This window comes from Pleurodeles waltl, chromosome 7 (genome assembly GCF_031143425.1).
Source record: "Pleurodeles waltl isolate 20211129_DDA chromosome 7, aPleWal1.hap1.20221129, whole genome shotgun sequence".
Taxonomy (NCBI): domain Eukaryota; kingdom Metazoa; phylum Chordata; class Amphibia; order Caudata; family Salamandridae; genus Pleurodeles; species Pleurodeles waltl.
The window spans coordinates 224,362,949-224,388,645 of record NC_090446.1 but is presented as its reverse complement, the minus strand read 5'-3'; the positions used below and the strand labels follow the sequence as shown (position 1 = coordinate 224,388,645).

The 25,697-nt window shown below is 41.5% G+C and overlaps 1 long non-coding RNA gene across 1 annotated transcript; it reads left to right on the top strand.

Moving 5' to 3' along the window:
* Window positions 1–24,451, top strand: LOC138303983 (uncharacterized). Its single transcript, XR_011205479.1, has 2 exons — window positions 1–107; window positions 21,521–24,451. It is a non-coding gene; the product is annotated as an uncharacterized lncRNA (long non-coding RNA).
* The last annotated feature ends 1,246 nt before the right edge of the window (window positions 24,452–25,697 follow it).

The window sequence follows — 25,697 nt, the reverse complement described above, 5'->3', positions numbered from 1 at the left end:
AGGAAGTCATGTCTGAAGTCCTGGGCATCTGCTTGGATTGGGCTGGATGGAAAAACGAAGGGAAATAACACGAAGAAGGGAAGAAAAATGCGATGAAAAAAGATAAGGTGCATGAAACTGTATTTTCTGAACTGTATCTACTCTGGATTTTTAGGCATTGTAAGCAAAATTGTACTGAAAATTGCACTAATATTTCCTTTTTTCATGGGGAGGGTGAACTCTCATGATCTCTAGAGAGAGTATGATGGATTGGCCACCATGAAGGTGTTTTAATATTTCATAAGCTTCCCTCAGAACGTATTGTGTCTCAGAAGTACATGAAATTGTGCTGTAATATGCACTATTTGCCTCATTTTATCACCTGACGTCATGTAAAAACAGGATAGTAGCAGGCCCAATACACACACAACACATTATAAATAATGGTTCATAGGAGCGATGATTATCATTGATCCGCGCCCGGCTAGGGCTGATGCTGGTCCTAGCGCCATGTGATATTGGGCTGATGGCGATGCTAATGACACTGTTGGTGGTAATAATTCAGGACTACAACATAATGCATAGCTTGGGGCCAACTGTTGTTAAATTATAACTAATTCAATTTGAATTGATGTAAAATAGAAATATTTTATTTTGGAAAAAACTTGAGGATTCTTCTAAAAAAGAACAAATTGATACAGTAAAAGTGCTGGTGGTATCTCAGCTGCGGTCAGAGGGGTGTGCGGCTGCACCGGAAATCCGACTTCTTTAAAAGGAGTTGCCTCCAGCTTAATCTCAGAAGCCAACAAATTAGACTCTGCTTTACTGAACAATGGGGCAAGAACACGTATGTAAACTCTCTAAGCCCAGGACCCAGAGATACTTTTCTGATGTTTTGAGAGTGCTTATAAAAACCTGTCCTTCCAAGGCAGGACAATATTGCCTGCACTGTTTACACGGATTGCTCAAAATCGTGTAAAAACATGGTATACAAGGAATATTTCTGTAGTGCTCTCCTGTTTGAGCTCTCATTGTTTAGGGCAGGTCCTCTTAGCGCGAAGATTCAGTAAGCAAACTTCAAAGCCCTTGTTTTTACTGGAGTTATTGTTGAAGCCATAAAAAGTCACTTACTCAGCCGTATAAATGCATGCACAGTCAGTGGTTGTCTCATTGGGGTGTTCTTTCACCACAAGATGGCTGACAAACCAACAACAAAAAAAACAAAAACTGCTGCTATTATGTCGATCCAGAGGTTCCCATCAGATAGGCCCAAGCTTCCCCTCAGTTATCACGAGATTCACTCGCCCTTTCCACACCTCACTCCCTCCCAGTCTCTGCGCTGATAAGCTGACAAGATAGCAGCAGAATGCAGCCGTTTTCATTGGCTGCCGCTAAATGCAGCTGCCTCACAGGATTCCACATTGTCCGGATATTGGAATTTGTGCTAAATGGGGTTCGAAGTGAAATGTCTCTAAAAAAATCAAAGTTAAGGGTCTATTAAAGTAATGGGAAAAAAATACAAACAGCAGAACAAAGAAATAGGACACATGAAATCAGTTCTACACAAAGTGGTTACGTGCAGCTCTGTGCACTGTGCAACTCTCTGGTCCAAAGACCAGACAAGTGGCACTCAAGAGGATGGACCTTTAGTTCTTCACTGAGACTGGCTTCACAGGACAACACATTTCAATAACGTGAAGCACATTTAGCCCCACAAAGACGACAGTGGACATTCCATTTGTAAAACACAAAGGGTAATTAACAGATCAGCACAGTTCAACGTTTAAATAATTAAATTAGCCATTATTCATTAGTCAGTACACAAATGCATTAGTCAATATAATTCAAACAATCCACGCTCATAAACGCAAGGGCAAACGTTTTTAAAGTTGCCACAGAATAGATCAAGCAGCCTCATTTTCCCATGGAGAGACCTACTTAGCTAAGCTAGAAAAGGTTCGGGAAAGTTGGGGTAAGTCAGGCAGAACGTGTCAGCAGAGAAACGCCTCTAAAAGGCAGAATCAAATGAATCAAGCAAGTGGAGAATATATTTGTCCAAGAGCCTAACTCTTTCGGTCGATGGGAGAGGACATCAGCTGGAAAGTGAGCAAGAAAAGCATCTCTTAACTAACTCTGCATAGCATTAGTTTAAATCATCTTTCTACGATTCGCTACAATTACACACACTTCCCCATGGAGAGAACCAATCAGGTTAAGATACAGTAATGATAAAAAAAGCTTTGTTAAATTCACAAGGTAAAATGCAATGAAGTCTCTCCTAATTGTACTTCAGCCTTCAGTATCCAAAGCATGAAATGATACTCCCATCTGCAATGCTCTCCCCAGCTGCACTTGATAGCAAACTCTTCCAGGATTGCCTAAAACTAAACATTCACATGAGAAATCAACTAAAACGCATTATTCAAGCCTGCTGGTAAGTCTCTTCTCCTAAAATGAAAAAAAGAAGACACACGACAAAGAACACATGCAAAAATGCTAATGTTAGCCTTTTTAATATGATGCCCAAGTTAACTGTGTTCAAGTAAAACGTGGAAACGTGCACAATCAGTTGTTTCATGTGTTACAGATAAATATTCATGCTTATGCAAAACATTTAAGTATGAAAAATTAAAATTGTGAAACTACCTAAACTTCAAAATTATTGACAGGACGCTTACCCAAACCCCTACCTTACCTAATGGAGGAATCCCCAAACTAGAACCCACAACTCCCAAATGATGACATTGCTGTACGTTTCAGAGACTATGGTATCAATATGTAAATCTTGCCATGTCGATTATTATTTAGGTCTGGCTTGAAGGACAGCTGGCTTCTACACAGTGTCTAACGGTAAGGTCATAAAAGCATAGGCAAATACACTAAATCTGGCCTTACCAAGCATTTCCAGTTCTTAATAATTTTTTCATTTTATTACAAATGTATAACACAAGCATTTACAAACAAAACAAAGAATACGTACCCCTGTCTAAATATGGCAGCCATAACATGTAATGAAAATTTTAAATGCGAAAATAAATTTACTATTGAGTATCATTTTAATGGGAAAATTAAGGCAATACCTAGCAGTCGAGATACATCGAGCAAGTAAAGGAACCCTCTTTAGTGTTAAGGCATTTCAAAGGCGTGAGCGCATTTTCATCCTTCACAGGATTACTGAGGTCAACTGACCTTTTGACTCAGTAAGGAGTATGGTGAACCATAATCTAAATTTTACATCAATAATGCAACCTATAATTTAGACACCATGACCAATGTGGTCACGGAAGGGAAACTCCAATATGGATAAAGTTTCAAAGCTTTATTTCACAACCACAAAGTTAGTGTCATCAAGACAGTGCGCAAAACCAAATTGTAAAGATAAATGATCAGCATCGGTTGGCCAAAGAGGCAAAATAAAATGTAATCTAATTAGCATTAACACAATTAGGCACTCAAGAATAATCATACATATCATTAATAATATTTGGGAAACAGAAATGTATCTCAGATCAGATTTTATCAACATTGATCAAATTCAATTAAGCAGAGTATGCAAATTTAGGCTCGGCACAGGTTGTCCCTACAGCTAACCAAATTATGAAATGCATGTGTGGGGAGGTGCAAACACATGCGGGCAAAATACAAAAGAAGGCCAGAATAATTTAGAAAAATATATCTCGGGTTACAAAACACTAGCTAGAAAAATAAAAAGAGTGACTATTAGCATGTTAATTCTATTATAGAAAAAGGACCTGTTGAGGGGCAATGACATTCAGCTAAGAAGGTATACCTCTCCAAGGGAAATAGAATTCAGGGAATATTCATCAGCAGAGCATCAAGATCAGCAGCAAGCGTCACCAGGAAAGTGCAGAAAAAGAAGCGTCTGCAAAGGTTTGCAATGGGATTCTTTCAGAGATAAACTTTCAAAGTCCAATACTAATATCTATCACCTAAAACAATGCGATTCCACAGTTTAATGGCACTACATCACGCAAAAGAGGAACCATCCAATCAAAAATCAATAAAATGTCAGATTGTAGCAGCCCAGTATTTTCTCAGGCTTGGTCTGGGACCATCACCTATTGCCGTGTAACTCTAATTAGTTCAAAACATTTTGTATTCCTTCACAACACTCCATTTAGTTCTCAGGTGTTTATAATAGAGTCATCTAAGTTTCATGTGAATCCTAACAGTTTGAAACAAGATGCATTCCATGTTTCTGTAAAGTTTAACATTCAAGGACAAGTGTATTTCTCTTCCACAGTTAGACAATAGTTTTTTAAAAATTGGGTTTTGCTTCTCATGGAAAAGAATTTTGAAAGAATGCTTCTTGTTATAAGAAAAATAATTACAGCATCTTTACATGACTGCACTTAATGTGAGTTCTGCAGGCCTTGTTAAGCTATCTTAAGAAATTCAAATGCATTATAGTTTATCCACTGCAATTTAATAAAGCATGTAAATTACAAACTTATAAACTCATTAGTCATTCATTAATAAAACAGTACATTTTGCTTTAAACACAACCTTTGTTAATACATAATAATAAGTGTGACAGAGAAGTGCATTTTTTATCTTTGCTCAAGTCTTTAAACTAATAAATCACACATTATGGCCCTCATTATGACATTGGCGGCAAATGTTGCCTACTCCCATCAGTGCCAGGGAAGGAATTGCCTGGCACTGATATTGCCTACCACCATGATTTCTGTGGCAGTATAGAAACCACAGAAACCATGGCGGTGGGCAGGGTCAAAATGCCATGGGCGGCCTAGTGACTCGTTACCGCCGTGGTGTTGAGTGTGTTAACTTGGCAGTTTGGCTTAGGCCAAGCCGCCAATGTCATAATAGGGGAGGTATGTACCGCCAGCATGTTGGCAGTACTACCGCCACTTTTACACCAAGCGGCGGGGTCATAATGACCACCTATGTCCTCCTTGGCGAGCAGAATGCCTAACGCAAGACAATTTTGCAAAACAATTGCTCTCATAGCAAGTATATCTGTGTCCATCAATAGCATGGCACCTGCTGTGTCAGTAGATAATTTATCTACTCCCGTTGACAATTCCCTAATCTTGATATGATTCTAGATCACTCCAATTGATGGAATAATGGCACCAAAAATATCTCCTGTAATCTCTGCAGCACTGGCTCCTTTCTCAGTTCTGTAATTTAGTTTCTCTTTCCAGGCAGTGTCCTCAAAATGTTCCACATGCCAAATTTTAGGAAATACCACTCTCAGGTAATGTATACCATACCAACCTTTTGGCAGCTTATGATAGGCATTTCTCTCACAAATGAAATAAACACCTGGTATGGCAGGGTCTTGTCCATTCAATATAAAGGTCCAAACACTCCTAAACAAAAATATGGGTCTACATTCACTAGTATCTACAAATTGTGTATCTGTCTTTGACCTAGGCCTGCATATATAAAGCATACCTACATTTTGCCAATCTAAAGCTCAATACCATTAGTTATTGCTACTTGAGGCATGTGCAGTGTCTTTCTGACAGTTTTGTAAAATGACTCCCTTTCTATTTTGGCTTTCATAGCTTTCCTTCCATCATCTACTTGTCCAATGAAGTCTTTTTCTACGGGTGTAAGAATGCAGGTTAAACTGTTTCTGTGTGTGTATGTGGTTCCAAACACCAGGGTTGGTTCAAAGAAACCTCACACAATGTCAATGTTTTTGGCTTTAGTTACACTACTCAGCTGCTAATTAATAGGCACAAAAGAAAACACTGAGTCAGAATTGAATAGAAATATTGGAACTATTCCTGCTGATGTAACAGTGTTAATAACAGGCTACATGAAATTCCATAAGTTAGTGGCAAACTATGGTAAGTAATTCCTTTTTGAACTGATGAAGGGATCTGTGTGCAAGCATAACAATCACACGCATTCATCATCTCAATGTATTCAAGCAGCAACTTATAATACACATTCAATGTTAAATCTCCTTTGGCCTGTCAGTGTGTAACAATCTCTTATCCTCATACAGGGACCTCGTTTTGTATTTAAATCTTCTAACAGTGATATAATGGTACTCTCAATCTCATGTCTCACAGGGAGACTAAATCCAACTATCAATAAAATACTCGCAAACACACATACTGCTGCTAGTCCTACATGCACATACTTACATGTACTCCTTTTACCATGATCAGGATTCATGACTTGTCTAGACTCAGACCACATATTTACTCAAGTCTACAAAAAACAAAAATTCAAAAATCAAAAATTCAAAAGCAACACAATTGTTTTACAGTATCCTTTCAGTTTTCTTTTCGTTTCTTTTCTTGCCTATTCTTTTCTTTCTTTTCCTTTTCTTTTGTTTCTTTTCTTTTCGCGGGCAAAGCAAAAACCCAAAAATCAAAAATCAATATTTACAATTATTTACAAGTTTCTTGAGCTTCTAGAAAGTTCATTCATTTCTTCTACTTACAAATGCTAATAAATCACTATTAAAAGTTTAAATGTCTCTAATATTAAACCATCTGGTAATCACTTCTGAGTACTTCCAGCAAGTAATGTCTCTGTTCATCAAGTGGCAATGTCATTTCAACGTGCAATTCCAAAGCAGTTTCAGGTTCCAAAATGGTTAGCTGGAGATGAGCTGTTAGCATAAAAGGCAACAAACTCTTTGTCCCAATCATCAGATGTGAAATAAGTAAATTCAGTATCTGAGTACCTGTGACTTGGCACTCTTTTTTCTCTTTGACTTCCTTGTCACACAACATTCAGTTTCACTGTCACTTTGCTCTGATCCTTCAGTTACTTCAGCAATAGTAGGAGACACATCTATCGCTGGGTCTGGACTTTTATCAGGCAAGTGGTCTCTAATCACATTTCCTTTCACAGGCGCAACTGGGCTTTCAGTGTTTACTGAGCTAGCAGCAGTCAACTGACTCTAGCTCTACCCTCCTTCACCTTTGACTGCCACAGACCTGCTCAGAGTTTCACTAGACAGTCCATTGTTCGGACAGTCACTTGCTCAGTCCCCAGAGCTTGGCTGACCCTGGACCTCTTCGCTCATTGTACCTAACCCAGGAACAGGGGCTATTTGATCATGTGGAGCTGAAACTTGGCGACTGTGGCTCATCCGACCCTGAAATCCAGGCCGGGTGACCTGCGCTCTTCACAGCTGTTGTAGTCACAAGACCGACTTGGAATGGCCCTTTCCAATGTCGCTCCAAGCATGACTTTCTTACATGCTTCTTCACCAGAACCCAGGCCTTGACTCAGATCATGGCACAGTTCCTGCGAGAAGACACATACTATCACCTAAACATATCTTAGTTCTTTACACACAGACATTTCAATGAAATCAAGGGACCTCCTGATCTACCTATGTGACTCAGGTTAACTACAGGGTGTTCCCTACATTCATTTGTTGACATGTAACACATCTGTAAAATACTGCTTCAGCAACCAGTCTGAATCTGTGGTTGTACCATGTTTGTCTGAATGTTCTGACCATTGCATCTCTACCAATGTTAGCCTGTCCATGGTAGTATCTTGCCACTGGGGACAAAAAACTACTTGGCAACACTGCTTTCCTTTCACGTGAAACATCATCCTTATTTCTCTGAACACAACCTGCTCTACTCCAGCCTCTTCATTCTTCCTCTTGCACTTCTTCCTACAATCTTTTGACTTCCTCCCAAGTATCAATTGCTGTCATAAAAAAGTTTTGACTTGTCTCATCAGTGCTGCTACCATAGCTCCATTCCTCATTAAAGGATGTGCCATGAAGAGCATAGTATCGGGCCACTTGGTTAGCATATGCATAATCATTTGACTTTTGATGTGCTGCACATTTCACATCAGAAATGTTCAAAGGTAACTGTAATGCTTCCAGTAATTGGTAAACTTTGTCACAGTTTCGGATAGGTGATCCAGATGAGGTTATGAATCCTCCTCGGTACAATAAATGTCTAAAATCATGAACAACACTAAAACCATACTGGCTATCCGTAGGAATGGTCACTTTAAGCTATTCAGAAACACTGCATGCTCTAGTAAGAGCTACCAATTTGGCTTCTTGGGCAGAAAAGACTCCTTGAAGTCTCACACCTGAGATTGTGAAAACTGCATAACCAGATCTGAGATTTCCATCAGCATTTCTTAAGCAGGAGCCGTCAACAAATATGACATAGTCATTTTCATCAAGTGGGATATCTTGAATATCGGGTCTTTGTTTGGTGCACAGATCAGTCACATTGAGACAGTCATGCTCTACCTCCTCCTCGTGGTGAGTTACATTTTCAGCAAGATTTGGCATGGACGTGGCCACATTCAGGACATTACAACATTTGATGTTTACATTGAATGATCCTAAAATGACCTGCTCATAATGGGCTAAACGAGCATTTGTCAGGTGGTTGTGTCTTGGTATGGGTAAAAAGAACCGCTACAGAATGAGTAACAAAAACATTCAGGGGGTTACCCATGACAATGTCTTTGCACTGTCCAATCCTGATATTCATCGCTACCACAGCTTTTAAACAGCTGGACAAAGAGGCAGCTGCAGGATCTGGTATGGCAGAAAAATAAGCCACAGGCTTGTTTGCATTTCCATGTAACTGTGTCAAAACTGACAGTGCACAACCATCTCTTTTGCAGCAAAGCAAAGAGAAACACTTGTTGTAATATGGCATTCCCACACTTGGAGCTCAGCACAGACTCGCTCTCAGCTCAGTGAAAGCACACATGCATTCGTCATCAAATGGTACTAGATCAGACACATCTTTGCGTATCAACCTCAGTAAAGGCTATCCCAAAAGGGAAACATTTGGAATCCACTGACAGCAGTAGCCAACTATTCCCAAAAACTTTCTGACATCGCTCTGTGTTACTGGTGGGTTCATTTGCATTAATACTGAGATTATCTCTTGGGACACTTTTCTTGCACCTTTCTTAATGTGGTGACCTAAGTATTTTATTTCTTTCTCACAATATTTAACTTTGCTGGGGAAACGTTATGCCCATTTTCTCCTAGGTGACTTAAATGTCAATATTAGCTCTCCTACAGGCTTCATATGCTTTTGATGCAACCATCAACTCATCAATGTACTGCACCAAAACTGAATGAAACTGCATTTTAAGGGGCTCCAAATTCTTTTTCAAAATGTGATTAAAAATTGATGGTGACTCCGTATACCCCTGAGGAGTATGACACCACTAAAAAACACAGCTTCCGAATTTGAAAGCGAGTATAAACTGACTGTCCTCATGGAAGGGAACAGAAAAAGAATGCATGGCAAAGGTCAATGACTGTGAGCCATTCAGCTTCCCATGGGATCTGAAACAAAATCACTGCAAGATTTAGGGCCTGATAACAAATTTGGAGGAGGTGTTAATCCGTCCCAAAAGTGACGGTAAAGTGACGGATATACCACCAGCCGTATTCCGAGTCCATTATATCCTATGGAACTCGAAATACGGCTGGTGGTATATCCGTCACATTTGGGACGGATTAACACCTCCTCCAAAGTTGTAATCAGGCCCGTAGTGCTACTGGACAACAAGGAACAACAATTTCATTCACTTTTCTCAGATCCTCAACTATGCAGTATTTTCCACTAGGCTCCCACAATCATAAAATAGGGGAATTACACGCACTTCCCATTATTTCCTTTAGAACACCTTGCACAAGGAAATTTTCAATCACAGGAGTTATTCCTGCATTCACATCTGGGGTCATATTTTAGGGATACGCTGCATTTGGCTTCACTGTTATTTTAACTGGACCAACTCCTTTTATGGGTCCAATCTCTTCTCCTGAAAAATCTTAGACTTCTGGTGAAACTGTCTCTTGCAATTCATCAGGCAAATCTTTAACTATCATCACTGGGAACAATGTGACAAGCGAGTACTGCTCAATTATTTGACAGGGCACATCTTCTCCATCATTTGTTTGAATCTCTATTCCTCGGGGTGTGTGGGTAATGGAACTGTTTAGCTTACACAAGAGATCGCGCCCTAACAGACTCAATGCACTTGAATCGCAAACCACAAATTAGTGCTTGTCCTCAAAGAAACCTATTTTCACTGGGACATGTTCTGTAATGGGGTTTGTCAATTGTCTGTTTGTTACTCCTACTACCTGAACTCTTTTTCCTGACAAGGGCAAATATAGAACTTCTGCGAATATGACAGTGGAACTATTAGCTCCAGTGTCGACCGGGAATTAAACATTGTGTCCCATAACATTGGCGTTTACATAGGGACAACGTTGAACTACTTCTAAGGATGCTGCTAAGGTGCACTCATCATCTGAGTTGTCACTATTAAATGTTTCTGAAAACTCCTCATCACTCAAATCATTTGCTCTCTGATTCATGCTTTGCTGGGGAACATTGAGCTGTTGCTGTGACGTCAGGGCTTATGGAGCCTGCATTTGTTGTGGTGCAAAACCTGCATTTGCTGTACTCCTGTGGAAGGAATCACATTTTGAACTCCGGTCTTTGAATTGTTTGAATGTGAACTTGATCAATGCCAACAGCCTGAGCAAAACCACCACTTTGCACCAAGGTTTTCACATTATTATAAGGACATTCCCGTCACCAGTATCCAAGATTTCCTCAAGCGTGTCATGGAAGTGCTTCCTTCATTGACTATACATCAACTATATTTCCACTCTGATCTGTCAGAACGCCATGTCCTCTACCTTTAAAATGAGGTACATCAATAACATGCTGTTGCACTCTGTAATACTATCTGTATTTAACCATCGATTCCATCTAGACCACTGACTCCATTTTGTGTTTAGCTTAGCTTCAAATGCCATCACATCAGTGGTGCAAGTACTTTTCCATGCACAGCTTGTTTTCTACATTGAACCTGTTTTCACTCTTCTCACCAGAGAAGGGAACATATCAGGGGAGATTCAACTGTGATCAGAGCATACCAGAATGAGAATGTTTATAGCAGAGAATAGTAAGGCTCTGTCTTGGAAAAGCGCATTGGGATCTGGCCAATTCTTTTGTGTTTTCAACACAGACCAAGTACAGACAGTGCTTGAATTTCACAACTTACTCGAAGGGAGGGGGAAGGTTACCAGAACCTTCCTCTTGGGTTTGTTTAACATATATGAGGTGGGGAAGCTTGGCACTGAGTCAAAATGAACCCATTTTTAATGGTGGACACACTGCTCGAAAAAAATCTGAGTCCCTTTGGGGAATATTGCTCCTGTCTCAGCTGTCCAGGGTTCCACAGCTTGACATTGGTAAGGACAAGGATGATGTTGGATTCGATCCCCATTGTTTTATTTCTTAATTATCTAGCTTTGCTGTGTGCGTGCACAAATATATACATGTTCACTTCATACATATTCATTGTTGATGTTTTGCACATTTTCTGCTTAGTATTACTTAACTGCTGTGATTATTTTAGTGTCTGCACATGTTTTGCTGCATTTAAGGTAAATGCTTACGTTAATATTTTTGTATACTCTTGTTTGAGACCTGGGAAGTGCCTTAATAAATTAATTACTCAGAACAAGGGTGCTGCATTCTTTGCATTCTTTAGCCTCATTTCCTCTTAGTTTGAAGCGAAGCAGAACACACATTTTGTATTCTAGTAGTCTTCACCATCATCTGCGGGCCCTGAATTTCTGCTTGTGCAGCTTTCAGATTCGTCACCATTAATTTCTCCTTCAGCTCTTTCTGCCTCAGTTCAATGTCATCACCACATTATCTGACATACTGCAGAATCTCATCAATCAGTTTGTTCTACCAACAAATTAAATGCTTATGAATCATTTCATTCATTTCTGGTTTCAGTCCTTGCACAAATCCAAACACAAAATGACCCATATCTTTTGGCTCCATATTCAAGTCTTCCCACATGCAGTCCTGCACGTTGAGCAACATCTTTTCTAATGAATCGCAATTCACCTTTTGTGTATGTTTCCAACTGAACCTTGTCTAATGTTCCCATAATTAATTCATTTAATTCAAATTTTAATCTGGACTAGTTCACTGATCTTTCTCTCTCAGGTGTCTGTTCTGAGCTAACATTGCCATTTGTCGCACCAATTGCACCTTGCGGCCTCAAATTATTTAACCAATCTGTCAACTGTTGTGTTGAACAACCTTGTAAACTAAAAATATTTCTCTGGGGCACACCTACTTGTGGGGTTCCAGAATGTAGTACACTCGTAATCTGATCAGGTGTGGGTATGTAAGGTAGTGGGTTTCTTTGTTGAACCCTCACATAATGAACTGCTCCTGGTGGTTAGAATCTCTAATTCTTGTAGGTGTCAAAGGTTGAACTAAAGAAGCAAATCTCTTCATCTCTGAATTGCTTGAATACACCGCTCCCTGCATATCAATTGGTGATAACCCTGCAGATGTAAGTGGAGTTTCAGGGACAGCTGAAACATTCACTGAATGGGAACTGCTTTCAGGGTTACCTGAAGCATTCTAGGAAACAACGGAACCTATAGTCACGGGAACTGTCAATGAATCAGGTGAGATAATGGGACCCATCTGATTCTGTGGAATTGTCATTCCAGCACTTTGACCTGTTAAAACAGTACTGAAACGTTTCCCTGCTCTGAATAACATTCGGAGATGACTGAACTGGAGTGAGCATAGGCATTGACAGAGGTTGGGCACAATTGTGAACAGGCTGATTCATATAAGGTGTGGACACAGTCTGACTCACAAATGGATTGGGCATAACCTGATTCATAACTGGACTTGGAGCTACTTGATTAACAACTGGACTCAAATTGGGCTGTGCTGTACTAACAGTTGGAACTGGTGGGTAGACCACAGGCTCTTGTGTTACTGAATTAGTGGGAGTACATGGAACTATCTGATTTGGGGTCCGCAGAACTGGAGCAATTGGCACATTCAGGTTATTCTTTGTCCTGCTTCACTTCTCGTTCCTTTCTCAACTGCATGAAAAGGTGGGGGACGATTCATCAATAACAGATTTATGAATTCATCATCTGAATCACTCTCCTATATGAAATGGTCTTTTCATTCTCATATTCTGCTGTGTGTTCTGCTTTTGATGTATGTTTCTTTTTCCTCTTAAGCTTAGTACCTGCTTCTTCTTCACCTGAAATATCTGGAAACATTGTCACTCTATCTAATATGTCTGCTCTCTGTATTTGCTGCTCAGTGTCCCATCTAGCATCCAAAAGTGCCTTAATTGCTTTCTGCATCCTGTTCTCATACTTTTTGGTGAATTAATTCACAAACTCTAAGGACTTTAAATTGTGCATGTCTTGAAGGCAGTTTCATCTCATACATTATTTGCCTCAAGTGATCTAAAACTCTCAAATGAAAGGTTCCATGTTGAGGAAAGGCTAAAGGACCTTCTTTCTCAGTAATTTGGCACCACTGGTATAGCCAAATACAATTCTGACATCCTTTGAGATGTCACAGTACAACCTGGGGTTTCCACACCTTCACTAACTGGAATAAATACATCTCCTCTTAACGCACACTTTAATGGTTTGAAAATTGTCATTTCTCCATGAATTCAATCAACAACAATGGATTTTGATCGAATCAAGAAGTAATTTTAATCCCGGAGTCCTTTGCTATGCCAGAGTAACCCATCCACAAACTCTAAATCAAACCAAAGTTTTTCCCACATAATCAATAGGGCAGATCTTTGTTATCAACCTGTTTTATGTAATCTGTTGTTTCATGTGAAGCTATATGCTGCCCGTATGGTAAGGTCCACATTACATAAATACCACAATAGAGTATAAAAAAAAAAAAATTACTGGCTAAAAGAAATTCTTAGTTTCAAGTAACTATTTTATCACGTGTTAGTACAACAAAAGTCTTCTTTTATACCCTGGAAATCCTTTACTAATAGGCCATGCTCAACTTGTAAAAAAATAAGTGCCATGCCCATTGCTTCTACTACAAGCGATTCTATCTAATGCTGGGATTGCTGAATACCAAGGTTGTCTTTTTATTTTACTTTATACCTTTTTCATTAACCAATGTAGTATCCCTATATGAGAAGGTTCCTTTTCATCATTGCTCTCTTCCTTTACCACTGTTTTTCTGTCTTTCTCTTCCTACTTCTTTTCCACTTTGCTGTTTTTCTCTCTTTCTTGCTCTGGGTCAAAGTCTGATGACTAAAAATAAGTCCCAGTCCTTAAAAAAGAGTGCCAGTGGGCCCCATCTAGAACCACCTTTTCAAATGAAGCACCTGCCAATAGACTCACATCCTTCAAAGGTGGTCCAGGCTCATATATGGAGCTGGTTTATATATGGAGCTCAAGCAGCAAATATGTTCCTTTCTCGTGCTACATCATCTGACAGCTAGTAATTCTTACCACACATCCAAGTGATGAAAACCTCATACATGTTACTGTTAGCAGCAAGTAGCTGCAGGAAAAAAAACAATTCACCACATTTGATCAGAGAACATTTCCAGATATACTGACTCTCATGCAATTGCTTTGTTTCCTGGCTTTTTTAGTATGATGTAAAGTTATTGTCTCTCTGCCACCTAAGTCTCTCAGGGTAATATTACAGTTCTTACTCTTCACATTTCATCTGTTGTAAGTGGCTGAAAATCGATGATCTCTAAAGATTATTTTCCACCCAGTCCTCTTTACCACCATGGCTTTCAATTCCACAGACTGCTAATTACCTCACCTTGCATTTACTGCCTCTAAGCCAGCAGAGATCACAGTGTTATAGTTTTTGTAAATCATAATGATATGGGGACCACATAGCTGGTTGCATCCATGTCTCTAAAATATATGCCTATCTCCATCTGTCAGGGCTGGTGCAATGAGTTTTGTCACCTAAGGCAAAGTATAATTTTAGACGTTAGCCGGGTGGGGGTGGCGGTGGAGGAGATGGAGGTTGACCGTCAACCAATGACGCTAGGCTGTTTGAGGCAAAAACAAGTGCCTCTAACAAGAATAGCGTCATTTCCTGACGCATAACCATCCATATCACATGACTCCTGCCTTATAGAAGGCAGGAGTCATGCCCACCACCCCAATGGTCAGCACAGGGGACAAGTTTCCCGTGGGCATGGCCATTGCACTCTGTGCCAAGCAGGGGGCCCCAAGTTAGGGCCCCCGATGGCACTTAAAAAAAATATTTAAAAATACTTACCAATATTTACCCTACTTACCCGGGATGGGGTCCCCCATTCTCTGGTGTCTCTCTGGAGGGGGTGACCCTGGGGTCTGGGGAGGGCACCTGTGGACCCATTTCCATGGTGTCTAGCCATGGAAATGGGTCCACAGGTCCCCTAAAGCCTGGTCTGACCCAGGCGTTGAATAATGGTGCAAATAGCCCCTCCTCCCACGCATGCGTCATTTTAGCACAGGGGATAAATATGGGGATATGCGGATAGCACATTTTTTTAGATTGTAACGCCCACCTTACATCTCATCTCAAGGTAGGTGAACGCTTTAAAAAAATGGTGCAAACTCCTATATTGTGACGTTAGACATGTCTAACGTCAAAATATAAATATGGAGTTAGGTTTGCGCCGAAATTGCGTTTAAAAAAAGACACAAATTTGGTACAAACAGGGCATAAATATGCCCCTTAATCTTTAAATATGCACATCTCGACTTCTACCAATAGGATTTTTGCTGTTTTGTTTTACTCAAATACATATTCTCTATTTTGCTAAACTGCTGTGGAGTCTTTTTATGGTGTCCATCAATGTGATACTTTAATTAAGTGTTGCACAAATACTTTAAACTTTGCCATTTAAGTTAAGCCTGACTGCTCTGTGCCAAGCTACCAGAGGGTGAGCACAGGTTAATATAGAATGTATATCTGATTTACCCTGACTAGGTGTGTGGTCTCTACTTGGACAGGATGCGTATCTCTGCCAACTATAGACCCAATTTCTAACATTGGTGATCAGTGGTGATGGCAGGACTTGTATTTGTACAGTGCCATACAGCAATTTGCTGTACACTACTACTCCCACCTAGACCAATTTGAATCAATTGCCTTCGATCCGCATTGGCATGTTTTTCCTTATTCTCTTCAATTGGCATTTTTGGTTTTTCAATTCTCCCTGATTGGCATTTTTGCTTTTTACTCTAAATCATATCTCTGGTTCAAGGGTCTGCATCTGCACCTGCAGAAATGGACTCTGAGCTGGCCAAATGTGATAATTACACTGTGGCCCAGCTCAAAGTTCTCTATAAGGATTTTGGGCTGCCTGCAAGGAGCAAGAAGGTTGAATTGTAAAAGGCACCACAAGCCTACTCTGCAGCCCACGCTGCAGCAAATGAGACCTCAGAGGAGACTGGGAAAGAGCTGGATGTGGAGAATGATTTCGACCATGGTCTGAAAATTGGCCTTGGGTGGCTGTCTGTGGGAGAGGTGAGCAACCTATTCGCAGGAATGAGGGCCCTTTCCAGGGCAGGGAGCGGTGTGTCATCCAAAAGCCTGTTCCCAGAGTATCTAGAGGACAGTAGGGAGGTAAGAAAGTTCAAATTTGAGAAGCAAAGGTAACTGGCCATAGAGGAGGAGGAGAAAAAGAAGTAACAGGCCTTAGGAATAAAAAGGCTTGCCATGGAGGGGGAGGAGAACCCAAAGATATTAGCTATTGAAGAGAAAAAGTTTATGTTGTCAGGAGGTGAGCCTGAGAGTGCTGGACATCAAAGCCAGACAGGTGGAGTCCAGCAGTGACGGTGGCAGCAATTCCTCTGTCCCCTCTGACAGGAGTGTCTATATATCCAAGGGTCTGGTGTCTGATTTTGAGGTGGGAGACAGCATAGACAGATGGTTTGAGGCCTATGAAATTGCTCTGCAAATGCACAAGTTCCCTGAAGCAGATTGGGGAAGTACTTTCTAGAGACACATCCCTAGTGTGTGGAAGAAATGAGGTGTCTCTGCATGAAGGAGGCCCTAATCAGGAAGTTTGGTTTGACCCCATTGAAAATAGGTAGAAATTCAGGGTTACCTAAAAGATTTTCCCAACAGACTGGGGCAAATTGTGTGGATCATTTTTTGTAAGGTTCTGGATGGTGGGTGAGGAGACGTGAGGTAAACGATTATCAGTGTTTGTACAATTTGTTTCCAACAGAGTACCTGTTCAGTCTTTGTTTTCCAGATCTGCACCAACACCTTGTTGACAGCAAGCTCACTGACCCCAGAGAGCTTGACAAGGTGGCGGACCACTGGGTTAGCACCTGTATCTTTAAGAAGGTACCTGGGAGTGACCCCAAGAAGGGTGGTTCTGCTTCCCCGCAACAGAGTGAGGTGGCGGTCAAGGGAGACTCAGGCAAGTCCTAGGTTAAGGGGGGAGAAAGGGTTCTCTTGTCTTTTCTGAGAAGAAGCAGGGAGGTTTAGGTGGGTGAAGGCCCCAGGCACCCCATTTTCAATCCCACTGCTTAGATTGTTCTCAGCTAGGACACAAGCACAGGGACTCTATTTGTCCAAAAAAGCCACCCACTGGTGGGAACTTCACAGGAGTAGCCAATTTGGCCTTAGGGGGAAATAGACCCCAGGGGCAGGTCATAGACCATGCCGTTATCTCCCTTAGAAGGGAGCTGGCCTCATAGGATGAATTGGTGAACCCATGAGGGTAGGTGTCTACCAGGTGACAGTGAATGGGGTCCCAGTCACTGATCTGAGGGAGACCGGGACTAACCATACCATGATGCTGGAAAGTCTACATTCCCCAGAACAGCACACTGGCTAGGTGTGTAGGGTGACAGCAGCCCATAGGCAGGACTCCTTATGTCCTATGGCCCTGGTATCCCTTGACTGGGATGCGGAGGTGACCCAGAGGAAGGACATAGTTAGTCCCCAGATGCCGAAAGATATCCTTCTGGGGAATGAGTTGCCCTCAGTGTCAGGGGAACTGGATTGGGCAGCTGCCACAAGCGCCCTAACGGTACAGTTTTCTGGGGGTACACCTCCAAAGCGGAGGGCACAGGACCCCAGAGAGAGGAGTGTGGTGAGGGAGAGCCCACTCATGTCTCCTGTCCAGCCTCATGGTACAGACCCCAGGCTAGTTGACCAATCTCAGGATACCACCTCTTACCTGGTGGAGGTGGAGTGGAAAAAGGGAGCAAGGCAACTGGGGTTACCCCCCACCATTTTAAGAACGCCCAGAGGTCAGAGACTCCTGGATTGCCTGGGGCCTGGTTGTTGACACTGACAGCTGTCAGTGGCCTCTGTTGGTTGTTGTCCATATGGACAGTGTTTTCCCTTTGTTGGGGACAGAAGTCAGACTCAAGGGGTGGAATGGGCCACATCACTTTGTTGGCCATGGTGGTACTGTCTGCCTACTGTGATGCATTTGTGACCATATTAAGGTTAGGTGCTGCACAGATGGGGTCCACAGATAAGGAGAAGGGTTCCTTGTGGGTCAATTCAGTGGGCCCCGAGAGTGTAGACAGAGGGATCCAACTGGGTTCAAAGAGGCATGAAACTGAGAAGTGCCCCGGCAATAGCTGACCATTGTTAGTGTTCTATAGTCCTAAGCAGGGAAGCCCATCAAGGTATTGATTAGTCTACCCTGTCTTTAGGCATGAGGGGTTGTATTTGAAATGGTCCTTTCTGCAGAGTCATACCCAGACAGTTTGCCTTCCTCCTCCTAGCTTCCTGACAATGTGTTTGTTAGTTGTAGGATTCTGGGCACTTTACCACTGCCGAGCAGTGCTAAAGTGCAGGTGCTCTGTACTCTAAATGTGGTAACATTAGCTTCTCAACAATTGGTATATTTAATTTACGTGTACGTCCCTAGTAAAGTACACTATTTGTGCCCAGGGCCTGTAAATTAAATGCTACTAGTGGGCCTGCAGCACTGATTATGCCACCTACTACAGTAGCCTTTCAAGCATGCCTCGGGCTTGCTAATTCAGAACCTGTGTGTAGTTTTAATCTGACATTTCGACCTGGCAAGTGCACTCACCTGCCAGTCCCAAACCTTCCTTTTAATTACATATAGGTGACACATAAGGTAGGGCCTAGTTAGCCACAAAGGGACAGTGTAGTGTATTTAAAAAGTTGGCCATGTGCTTCTAAGTCTAACATGTCCTAGTAGTGACAAAATATTACATTCATTTTTAACTACGGCAAGTGACAAAATATTACATTCATTTTTCACTACTGCAAGGCATATCTCTACTGTAAGTTAACAACGGGGTTACCAGGAAGCAGCTTTTAAGTATAAATTCAGATTGGGGAAAGATAGAAATTTGGAGTTTGGTGTGTCTGGACTCCCAATTTAAAAGAAAAACTTATGGTGAAATTGTTTTTTAAGATGCAAGCCTGAAAATGCCAGTTTTGGAAAGTTGGAAAAAGAACAGATGATGGACGGAATGCTGAACAATGTCAAACATTCACACTAGTCACAGATCTAGCCTAAATCCATCATTTTTTTGCCCGCTACGCCATTCCCGCCTGGATCCAGCCACATTCAAATCAGTCTTGATCTGTCTTGACCCTGTTGTCCGTGGGAACAGTCCAGCCTGAACAGTGAGGCCAGGTCCTGCCTTGACCGCATACAAGCATCCTGGGACCCGCTTCAGGGCATCACCCCTTCATCATCCAGGCTAGCTTGAATCTGGTGGCATAGCAAGCACAGACCCACATCTGGGCATACCCTTCCCACTTAGGGCACCAAATGCAAAAAGAAAGATGGTGGATGGAATGCTGAATGATGTCAAAATTCACCCCAGTCACAGATCTGGGCCTACATCCATCATTTGTTTTGCTTGCCATGCCATTCCAGTTTGGATCTAGCCATAAGCAAATCCCTCTTGACCCTGCTCCCATGGGAACAGTCCAGCCCAAACTTCCAGGCCCTCCCTTGACCAGAAACAAGCATCCTGGGACCATTTTTAGGATTTCAGCCCTCATCAGTCAGGCTAGCTTGAATCTGGTAGCATTGCAAGCAAGGGACCCACATCTGGGCATACCCTTCCCACTAAGGGCAACAAATGCAAAAAGAACAGATGATTGATGAAATGCTGAACAATGTCAAACATTCACTGCCAGTCACTGATCTGGGTCTAAATCCATCATTTTTTTGCTCACCAAGCCATTCCAGTTTGGACCCAGCCATATTCAAATCAGTCTTGACCCTACTCCCCAGGGGAATGGTCAAGCCCGAACTGTGAGGCTGGGTCCTTCCTGTACCAGAAACAAGCATACTGGGACTGGTTTTTGGGTATCAACCCATATCATTCAGGTTAGCTTGAATCTGGTGGGATATCGAGCATGGGACCCATGTCTGGGCATACTCTTCCTGCTTTAAAAGTTCATATCTGGAATTTCACTTATTGGATATTTATCACTTTGCTTCTATTTTACTCAGATAAATATTATCTATTGTTGTAAATTGATGTGGTGTCTTTTGTGGTGTATTTTACTGTTTTATTGTAATTAAGTGTTGCACAAATGCTTTACACATTGCCTCTCAAATTAAGCCTGACTGCTCTGTGCCAAGCTGCCACAGTGTGAGCATAGGTTAATTTAGGGTGTATGTGACTCACCCTGACTGGGATTGTGGTACCTATTTGGACAAGGTGCATACCTCTGCCAACTAGAGACTCAATTTCTAACAATTCTGCTCTTTATTTCTTTTTTGTACGTTTGCTGCATTCTACAGAACACACGTAAATAGTAAAAAGCCTCAAAGGATAGTTTTGTGAAGTTCTACCATCATGCAGGCAAACCTATACTATGGTGGAAGGGCAACTGCTTTGGCTCTAGGCAGCCCACAATGCGCCTGCACTAGGACAGAGTTTACCCTAAAGCATTTAGGTATTATGAGTCTTGTTCTCTTTTGCCCGAGCATGAAGAGCTGGTTCCTAATCCAGGTTCCTCAAATGTTGCTCATAAAAGGCAACACAGCCGGTTATTGGTCGAGTTTTGCAAATTATTTAATTTGAAAATGAGTAAAATCAGCCTAGTATTATTTTCTAATGCTACGTTTTAATAGATTTTACTCAAATTATTTATAGATTGCGTATTACAATGTTTTGTACAAAATGTGCAAAACAGATCATGAGTATTAGAACCTGCCAAAGGTGGCGCAAATGCGCACAAAATCCAAGTTTGCTTCATATTTGCTTGGAACAAAATGTCATTATGGCAAAGAAACAAACATATGAAATAATGAGACGTTTGTTTGTTGAGAGAATGCGTAGTTTGACACTTATAAATAATGAATGTGTGTTTTCCTAAAGGAAACTAAATATGTCTTTCTTTCCCAAAGGCAGATTGGCTCTGTTTTCCAAGAAAGATATCTGATCTCGGTTTTACCCATCTGTATTAATTTCTTGAAGCCTGGGGCAACAGGGTCTAAGCATAACATTTTCCAGTATCATAACTAGTTAAAGGGTGTATTCAGGATTTTGATTAGACAGTAGCTGGAGTTATGTGTAAATCTGTCTTAAATGTATGTCTCGCGTTACTTATAATGACCTAGAAAACATTCCACATGAGTATAGCATTTTGATTTGTTTTACTTCTGTAGGGTTATAAATTGAGATGTTTGACCATGTTGATGCATCGTGGGATGTATATCACTAACAAACCATTTTTTCTTCTTTCAGCTCTTCACAAACCTAGGAAGAAATTTAATATCCGACGATCTAAAGACAATTCATTATGCTAACTCCACCGGGCGAGGCGCCATTTTGGCAAGTCAGCGGTGCAAAACGACCCCTTGAGAAAGGATATTATAAGTCTGCCGTTTTCAGAACCCGCGCATGATTGCGTTATGCTCAAGGTTTTCTTCCATAAACACACGGTACAAATGCAAAATAACAATATAAAAAGTGGAAAAAGAGTTTTCTCTTGACAGGGATGGTAATTGTCGAACACAGTTAATCATGCCACGCAGTGACCAAAAATACTTCCTTGATTGCCAGTGTGAAAATTAATGCCATTCCTCCGAGGTCCCCTAAAAAAACTGGGATATAGCAACATTATACCGGTGGGGGCGTCAGAACTGGCAGTATATTTGTTAAAGGTATTTAAGCGTAGGATTAACATAGTGGTGGTTTACCGTTGATGGAGTAGCCACTGTTGATAATTCCGCTAGAGAAATTATGACTGCTATGCTTAGTTTCAGAAATGTCTAAATATGGTGAATATTCTGCTGAGACAATGGTTGAAGTGATATTTTTGTCAGCAGGTGAAACAAAAAATCTGCTGCCTGAATTCTTTATCAGATTCTAGCTGTTCCTTAATTTTACCTGTTTCAGTACAGTCTATTTATTATTCGTATATGTAGTGACTCACTGACACAAGCATTTCGGACATAAGGCAATGCATAATTCAAAGACGTGCATTATGCTTTCCCAAACTTGCTAGCAAGTGCCAAAATCATGCAGTTTAACAGGCTGCGCTCCCATGCCAATAGGAAAAAATTGGACTTCAACACTAATACAAAAAATTCCATTCCCACCTACCCTAACACGTTTGTTGGGTTAACACAACATAGACTTTAAGTTGGTGCACACATTCCCAACGAACAGAAGTGTTAAAATTGTCAGTGTTCGGGCGGTCTTCCCCCCAAACCTATGCCTTAGTCATAAGTTTCTGGCCTCGTTTCTGCTAAAAAGGGCTAAAGTGCTTCTGCTCTATCCTCTAACCCTGGTAATATTGGCTTATCCCCAATTGGGATATTTAATTTACTTAGAAGTCCCTTGTAAAGTGGCACTACATGTACCCAAGGCCTGTCAAATAAATGCTACTATTGGGCCTGCAGCGCTGGTTGTGCCACCACTAAAGTAGCCCTTTAAAACATTACAGAGCCTGGGTGTGCAGTTTAAACTGCCACCCAACCCAACAAAATAAACCTTTTGCCAGGCTCAAACCTTCATTTTTAAGACATATAAGTCACCCCTAGGTTAAACCCTGGACCGCCAATAGGGCAGGGTGCAATGTATTTAAATAGTAGGACATGTACTTTTAAGTTTTGCATGTCTTGGTAGTGAAAAACTCTTACATTTGTTTTTCACTACTGCAAGGCCTAGCTCTTGTATAACGTAACATTGGAGTTTCCTTATTACATTTTATAAGTGTGATTTCCAAATGGGAAGAGATGACTGGTTCATATTTGGTGTCTCTTGAATCACAATTTAAAAATCCTGATTTATGGTGAGGTTGAATTCTGAGAATGTCACTTTTAGAAAGTTGGCATTTTCTTGCCTTAGCTAGTTGGTACCTGCAGCCTGTCTCTGGTCACATGACTGGGTGTAGTTGGCAGTTGTGCATTGTCTGTTCCTCCTAGACAACCACACACAATGGGAACTTAGGTGTTACTCAATGGGGCATCACTGGCAGAATCAGAGGGAAGAGCTGGATGCAACCTCCCTTACTTCTGACTAGGCGTGACATGTCCACACACAAAGGGCCTAATAATCCTGCATTGTCACTCCAAGATTGGAGCAAGGGCAGGAGAGGCAGGGAATTCCTTGAACTTCAAAGCCAATGTCTAGATGTTTATCCAACCTTCCAGAACCAGGGCACCAAGGTATGAATACTGGACCGCAGACCAGGAGCGGCCCACAGTCTTTAAAAGGGGCGTTGGAGGAGGAAGGGGTATTAATTAAAAAACAGAAAACTGCTGCAGGCTCCCAGCCTGCCCTGCGGCTAATCCTGACTCTGCTCAGAGAAGCATTAGGATTGGCTGGGAGTGCCCAGCCAGGGCTCTCCCAGGCAGAGTGCAAGCCTGTGCCTTCTCTCTCCAGCCTGGCAATGCAGGGAGAGCCTACTGCACATGTGTGTTTGTCCAGCCCGAGACAGCCGGCCAAATATACATACGCAATGAGGGGGAGTGCTTGCCTCAGACACCACCACTTCAAAATATTTCTGGACTAGTTCTAGTTGGCTGATTTCCTGATCTGAAACCTCAGCGACATAACAGGCTTCCAACAACCTTGCATCTACATCTGGACTCTGCCATCTGTGTATCTGCCCTGCCAAGTGGTGCCACTGTAGTCCTGGAACCTTGGAAGTGGGCCTATGGTGCTCTGCCAGCCTGTGGATCCAGCGGAACTGATGCCAGACTCCGAAACGCAGCCTCGCAGCTCTTCAGAACCGATGTATCGTCCTGCCAGTGCGTTGCATCCCCGGCACCAGACTTCCATAGAAAGCCTCGTCAACAGGATCCTCAGTGTCAACCCAACAGAACCTCTCACTGCAGCCTCAAAACATCTCTGAACTGATGCATTGCCACAGCAGTAAGACGCATCTTCAATGGGGATCCATGCATGGCTCTGCAAACAGGATGTAAGGTACTTTTTTTCAGCAGGCCTAACATGGCCCCTGCAGCCTGCACGCAGTAAATCCTGGTCACCCAGAACTTCTGACTTTGTCCTGGTACAGCGTGACCAGTTATCCATGGTTGGCGGTTTATGGCTTTTGGCGCTATTTTCTTTAAAAAACTTTAAAATTCAATATCTCCGGTTCTACTATTTGTATTTTTGTCATTCTGGTCTTGTTGTATTTATTAAATCCCACTTTAGTTTTCAAAATCTGTTTTGGACTCCTTTTTTTTTTTTCTTTTTTTTTTTACTGTGTTACTATTTGAGTTGTTGCACAAATACTTTGCACATTGCCTCTACCCTAATCCCGACTGCTCTCTACCAAGCTATAGGTGGGGTTGAGCACAATTTAATTTTGGGTTGCTTGTGCCTAATCCTGGCATGGACTGTGGTTGCTGCTTGACTTGGGCTTATACCCCAGTCAACCAACAACCCAATTTCTTACAAGAAGTCAATCAGAGGTCAAGCCAGCAAAGCAATTAGTTAGCCATATTCCAATAGGCACAGTCCACAATATCCTGATATATTTAGCCACCATCTGTGACTGAAGCACACTCGCTGAGATGTGCTTCAAGACGTCAATCTCTCGCTCTATAGAAGAGCAAGTATCCATGCTACAATCAAATTCAAGTCAATTAGCACCAATCTCTGCACAGTTGTACAGCCAGGAACACACAGATAACAATCTTTTTATAAGAAGCCAAGAAAAGAGGTAGGTTCAAATAAAGACTTCAGACTTTCTGTTGACTTGGAGAGCTCTCCACACCAGACAACTAGGCATCTCATCACAAAAGGGAAAGCCACTTTTAAAAAGACTAACATCTGGGAAGCTTACAGCAGAAACATGGTGCGCTTTAAAGCAACCAAACATTGTATGAATGCCCTCACCAAACATATCACTAGCCAGTATCAGGGGATGTGCACCACCATCAACAAATACATTGAAGGAGAGATTGAAAAGATCTGCTAACCCATCAGCATTATATCTTCAAACTACATCTCCATGAAGATTCCACCTCATTGATGTTTCCACCTTACAACATAACAAAGTTGTTCAACTTCAATGATTCTCACTAAAAGAATGCAACCTTCCACAGACCCCCCTCAAAAAAATCCATGTATACCCTACAAACCATCAGAACTGATGAGTGAAAAACATCTATGGATTTGGAAGGTGTACCTTCTCCAAAGAGATCGCAAACCTCATTGTGTAAGGGAAAATTCAATAAGTAGATTTATAGCAGTGCATACGTTTGTGCACCTCTTAGTAACAAATAAAAGATTTAGAGATGTATAAAGTTTGAGTGCTTTCTTTATTATCAATATATTAATTTGTAAAACATTCTAATGGGTTAAATGCTCAGCGATTGATTATTTTTTGTTTTGAATATTTGAATTTGTCAGAGACTGGGGGATTTTTATCGTATGCATGTTTTCAAAGTATTTTAATTCCTTA